Source organism: Bidens hawaiensis, unplaced genomic scaffold, assembly GCF_021521415.1.
Source record: "Bidens hawaiensis isolate Kalapana, Puna unplaced genomic scaffold, B.hawaiensis_p1.1 tig00049471_1, whole genome shotgun sequence".
In the NCBI taxonomy this organism is placed as follows: Eukaryota; Viridiplantae; Streptophyta; class Magnoliopsida; order Asterales; family Asteraceae; genus Bidens; species Bidens hawaiensis.
The window spans coordinates 39129-44657 of record NW_027498854.1 but is presented as its reverse complement, the minus strand read 5'-3'; the positions used below and the strand labels follow the sequence as shown (position 1 = coordinate 44657).

Here is a 5529-nt window from a genome sequence, read left to right as displayed (position 1 = left end):
AAATCTTAACTTTTCAAAATAGTTTTTTGAAAAAAAAAAACAAAAAGCAATAAGCATATTTGATAAGGATTAAAAAATCATCATTTATAAAAAACACTTGTACTTTAGGTGTAAATGACTGAAATGCCCTTGTACTTAACATAATCCCACCATCATGTCGAGCTGAAGCAATCAAGCAGCCAGCCATATATGAAACTACTACTAGTTTCAGGCGGCAAACCCTAATCGTGACCCGATATTCAACCCGAACCCACACATCAACGAAGAAGACGATGAAGATAGAAGAAGTTCAATCCACCACTAAAAAAACAGAGGATTGCAACTCACACTCACATCAAAGGCCTTGGTCTTGAGGTTATAATAATAATATTATTATTATTCTTCACTTCTCCCCAATTCACTTCAATTAGGATTTATTATTATTATTATTATTATTATTATTGTATGTTGCAATTGTTTACTCTTAGCGTCAGTTTTGTTCATGTTCTTTCATTGAGGAAATGAACTTGTTCGTGAATGTGAATGGTTCACAAACACAAACAAACAAACAAATAGTGTTTTATTTGATTTGGCTAACCGAGAATGGTCAGTGTCAACGCTTCGGTTTGGCTACCCAGCTTGTGTTGCTGTTTTATTGTACTTATTATATATAATTTTGTTTTATAGTTAATAATATTGCTTAAATCTATATAATAAGATTAGAAAGCTCATTAAAAATATTCAGTGAACAAACGTAAATAAACGAGCATTAACGACCGTAAACTAACACATTTTCGAACGTTCACGAACGGTTTATTTATTAAAAAAAAGAGTGAACCGCAGTTTTCGTCCCTGTGGTTTGTTCAAATCCGTGGTTATAGTCCAACAGTTTCAAATTTGCGATTTTCGTCCTGTGGTTTCATTTCACTTGCAATTAAACCTGAATTCACTAATTCCGTTAAGTCTGATAGTTAAACCCATCAGTGTGCCCTTCACGTGAGGGGCAGTTTTGTCCTTTGTTTTCCCCGAATACACCCTAGCCCCTCACGTGAGAGGGCTTGCGAATTAGGATTGGGATTTATTTGGGGAGAAAAAGGACAAAACTGTACCTCACGTGAGGGGCACGTTGATAGGTTTAACGACCAGACTTAACGGAATAAGTGAATTCGGGTTTAATTGCAAGTGAAATGAAACCACAGGGATGAAAATCGCAAATTTGAAACTGTTGGACTAAAACCTTAGATTTAAACAAACTACAGGGACAAAAACCGCAGTTTACTCTAAAAAGAACGAACATAAATTCACTTTCCGCCGAATAGTTCGTCAAACATTCGGTTCGTTAACAGCCCTATTCAAATTCTTCTTACTTAAAGTGTCATGGATTTGAAATTACTTCATGCTGTACATATCATGATATGAATTCCAATAATTATGTCTAGGCTACTGGAAAAGCCATACCGTTAGCAGCTGGATTCGTGGGACAGGTGCCAGCACGAGAGGCTGGCGGTCTTGTAGTCGATATGATCTGCCAGAAAAAGATGGCAGGAAGGGCACTTTTACTTGCCGGACCTCCTGGTACGGGTAAAACCGCCCTTGCCCTTGGTATCTCCCAAGAACTTGGTACTAAGGTATGCCATGTTATTGTATTATTCAACATTTTACACATAGTTATCAATATCGACCGCTTAAGGCGCTTAAGCGCATTTATTGGGTGAGGCGCATTAAATGCGCTTTCAATGCATTGATATTAAAAGCGCTGACTTGTTCCTGTTCTCAAGTGGCATGCGTGTTATTTATTAAATGACATTTAACCAACCTCTTCCTAGTCTCAAGTAAAAACTAAAACTCCCACTATTTAAGGGCTCAACTAGTTTATTATTTATTATTTAATATTTAATTTATATACGTTTTAATACTTTTTTCCTATATTTATTTTTCTTTTATAAATATAACACAATATATGTTGTTTAGTATTTAGTCATGTTTATCATAATTTGGTATATAAAATAATAATAGTTATATAAGTATATATTAAATTTTAATATATACTTATATAACTATTATCATTATATATATCAAATTATGATACACATGACTAAATACTATGAACTGTTTCAAGAATGAATCTTTGTTTTCTTAATAAGATGTTCTACTTTAGTTAAAATTTTGTTTTTTGATGTGCGCTTTTTTAAAAAAAAAATCGGGCGCTTTTTTGCGCTTTTATTTTGGGCGCTAGGTGAAGCCTCAACGCTTCCGAGCGCTTATCGCTTTTGATAACTATGATTTTACATTCTATTAGTTGTATTTATCTAGCATAATAAAACATATATGTATTAACTATATCTAGGTCCCATTTTGTCCAAATGGTTGGATCAGAAGTCTACTCATCAGAAGTAAAGAAAACCGAGGTTTTAATGGAGAATTTCAGGAGAGCTATCGGCTTACGTATTAAAGAAAACAAGGAGGTTTATGAAGGAGAAGTAAGTATCAATATTTAACCTTTAACTTAAATTGATTTCTTTTTATAATTTAATTATTTGTGAGATGATTGGTTTTAGGTGACTGAATTATCTCCAGAGGAAACTGAGAGTGTGACGGGTGGATATGGTAAAGCAATAAGTCATGTTATTATTGGATTAAAAACTGTCAAAGGAACGAAGCAGTTGAAACTGGATCCGACTATATATGATGCTTTGGTTAAGGAAAAGGTAGCTGTTGGTGATGTTATATATATAGAAGCAAATAGCGGTGCGGTTAAAAGGGTAGGTAGGAGTGATGCGTTTGCAACTGAATTTGATCTTGAAGCGGAAGAATATGTTCCGCTTCCTAAAGGCGAGGTTCACAAGAAGAAAGAGATAGTTCAGGTTTGTGTTTTTATATAATATCATTGATGATTATGTATAGGGGTGGCAAATGTGACCCATTGGGTTGAATGGGTTGTATTAAAATTTATATAATGAGTCACAATGGGTCAAACTAAAAAAAATGATTGAAACGGGTTGACATTTCTTGAAGGTTTTTTTTTTATTTTTTTTATTTTTTTATTTTTTATGAACGAGAAAACGGAGAAAACTTTTTAGTACTTTTACTTTTTTAGTTTTTGATTTATATTTCGAGTTATGATTTTTTAAATTTTTTTATGAGGGGTTTTTGAAATGGGTCAAAACGGGTTGAGATTTAATTCAAAAAAAAAAATTTAAAATTATAACTTGAAATATAAATCAAAAACTAAAGAAGTAAAAATACTAAAAAGTTTTCTCCGTTTTTCTCGTTCCATAAAAAAAACTCGAGAAATGTCAACCCATTTTGACCCGTTTCAATCATTTTCTTTTTTAGTTTGACCCATTATATACATTTTAATACAACCCATGGGTCACATTTGCCACCCCTAATTATGTAGTGCGTTTTTTATTTATGTATGATTTCTTGTTAGGATGTTACACTTCATGATCTTGACGCTGCAAATGCACGACCTCAAGGAGGACAAGATATAATGTCGCTAATGGGTCAAATGATGAAGCCTAGAAAAACTGAAATTACTGATAAATTGAGACAAGAAATCAATAAGGTTGTTAATCGTTATATTGAGGAAGGGGTGGCGGAGCTTGTTCCTGGTGTCCTATTTATAGACGAGGTACGCCGTACGCCTTTTTATATCATTTTTAGCATATGTTATAAACTTATAATTATGTTACTAATATAACTTGTTATGCAGGTACATATGCTCGATATGGAGTGTTTTTCATACTTAAACCGTGCTATAGAAAGCTCGTTATCTCCAATTGTAATATTTGCTACCAATAGAGGGATATGTACCGTGAGGTAACATTTTCTACATTTTCTGAAGTTCTAGATTTTATGAGTGAGGGTATTCATGGTATTTGACTTGCAGAGGAACCGACATGTCAAGTCCACATGGCATACCTGTGGATCTTCTAGACAGGCTGGTGATCATACGAACCGAAACATACGGGCCTGCTGAGATGATTCAGGTATAAATACATATTTCAAATCAACTAGTATTTTATTATAAATATTTATCTATCATACCAACAACAACCAACCATAACCAGTAAGATCCCACAAATAGCAATGCTATAAACAGGGTCTGGGAAGGGTGGGATGTAGGCTAACCGTTTCTATGTTCCAAAGAACAGAGAGGTTGCTTCCAGAGAGACCCTCGGCTCCGGAATCCATCATTAGATAATATAAAAAGACAAAATTCAACAGAATGCCTTTAGATATCGTAGAAATAAAAAATTAAGTACAATTAATATTAAAAAAATAAAAAAAAACATTAGTCATAACAGAATAAATAAATGTAGTGAATAGTATTCTACTCTTGAAAATATACAATAATAGTAAAAACATTATATTAAATTAGTTTATTATTTAACACTAAAACTAAATAAACACATAAACGAATAAAATTAAGTTTAGTAAGTATAAAAGTATATAAATACAACTAATAATAATAGTAATTAAAAAGTAATAAATAAGTACTAAACAGGATATAGAATAAAAATAAAAATAACATACAAAATAGATAAACTTGAAGAAGTATGGGGTTAGAAAAGAAAATAACAGAATGACATGTGACAAAATATTCTTTAATACCATTATTAATAAAGAAAGATAATTTTGTTATTTTTTTGCTTGATGTGCTGGTTAGATATTGGCTATCAGGGCACAAGTTGAGGAAATATCTATAGATGAAGAAAGCTTGGCTTACCTTGGTGAGATCGGACAACAAGCATCTTTGAGGTTTGACTTTTTCTCGTGTTACAACTTACAAAATATGGAATCTTTGTTTTACTTTACTAAAAGAATCTTGTTTTGGGCAGGCATGCGGTGCAATTATTATCGCCTGGTAGTGTTGTGGCAAAAATGAACGGCCGTGAGGGTATTTGCAAGGTAATAATTCTTGTACTTTTGTTTATTATATGTTAAACGCTGGCTCATTTTGTTGTGCAAATATGTTTATATAGGCGGACTTGGAGGAAGTGAGTGGTCTTTACCTTAATGCAAAGTCATCGGCCAAACTGTTACAAGAGCAACAAGATAGATACATCTCATGATGAATCTTTGAAACTTGAAATGGGCTCAAATTCTGGTGTAATTTAAAATGTCTAGAAGTTGTAGGCTCGGTTTTGGCGAATGTGAGTTCAATTGATTCCTCTGTTTGGTTTTATAAGGGATTTGGACACTATTTTTAGGATGATTTAGCAGAATGAGAAAAATGGGTTGTTTTTATCATTTTATCTATTTGATTCATGATGAACCGTGAACGAGACTGGTTAAACATGGGTTTTATGCGAGCCTCTTTTCACATCGATTATACTTGTTTCTTCGTGTGATGGTTGATGTCATGAACCAACCTACTGATATAAAAAACCTGGTTTGTGAGCGTTGGATGACGTCTTTGAATCCACAAGAACCATGGTTGATGTCATGAACCAACCTACTGATATAAAAAACCTGGTTTGTGAGCGTTGGATGACGTCTTTGAATCCACAAGAACCAACCTATCGATCTCGTGTATGATCGAAG

The 5529-nt window shown here is 33.2% G+C and overlaps 1 pseudogene across 1 annotated transcript; it reads left to right on the top strand.

The window, feature by feature from the left end:
* Positions 1–272: 272 nt before the first annotated feature.
* LOC143598037 (ruvB-like protein 1) lies at positions 273–5263 on the top strand (annotated as a pseudogene). Its single transcript, XR_013147038.1, has 10 exons — positions 273–354; positions 1419–1607; positions 2327–2459; positions 2538–2843; positions 3413–3613; positions 3695–3801; positions 3872–3971; positions 4652–4743; positions 4824–4893; positions 4968–5263. The product of XR_013147038.1 is annotated as a ruvB-like protein 1 (transcript).
* Positions 5264–5529: the final 266 nt, after the last annotated feature.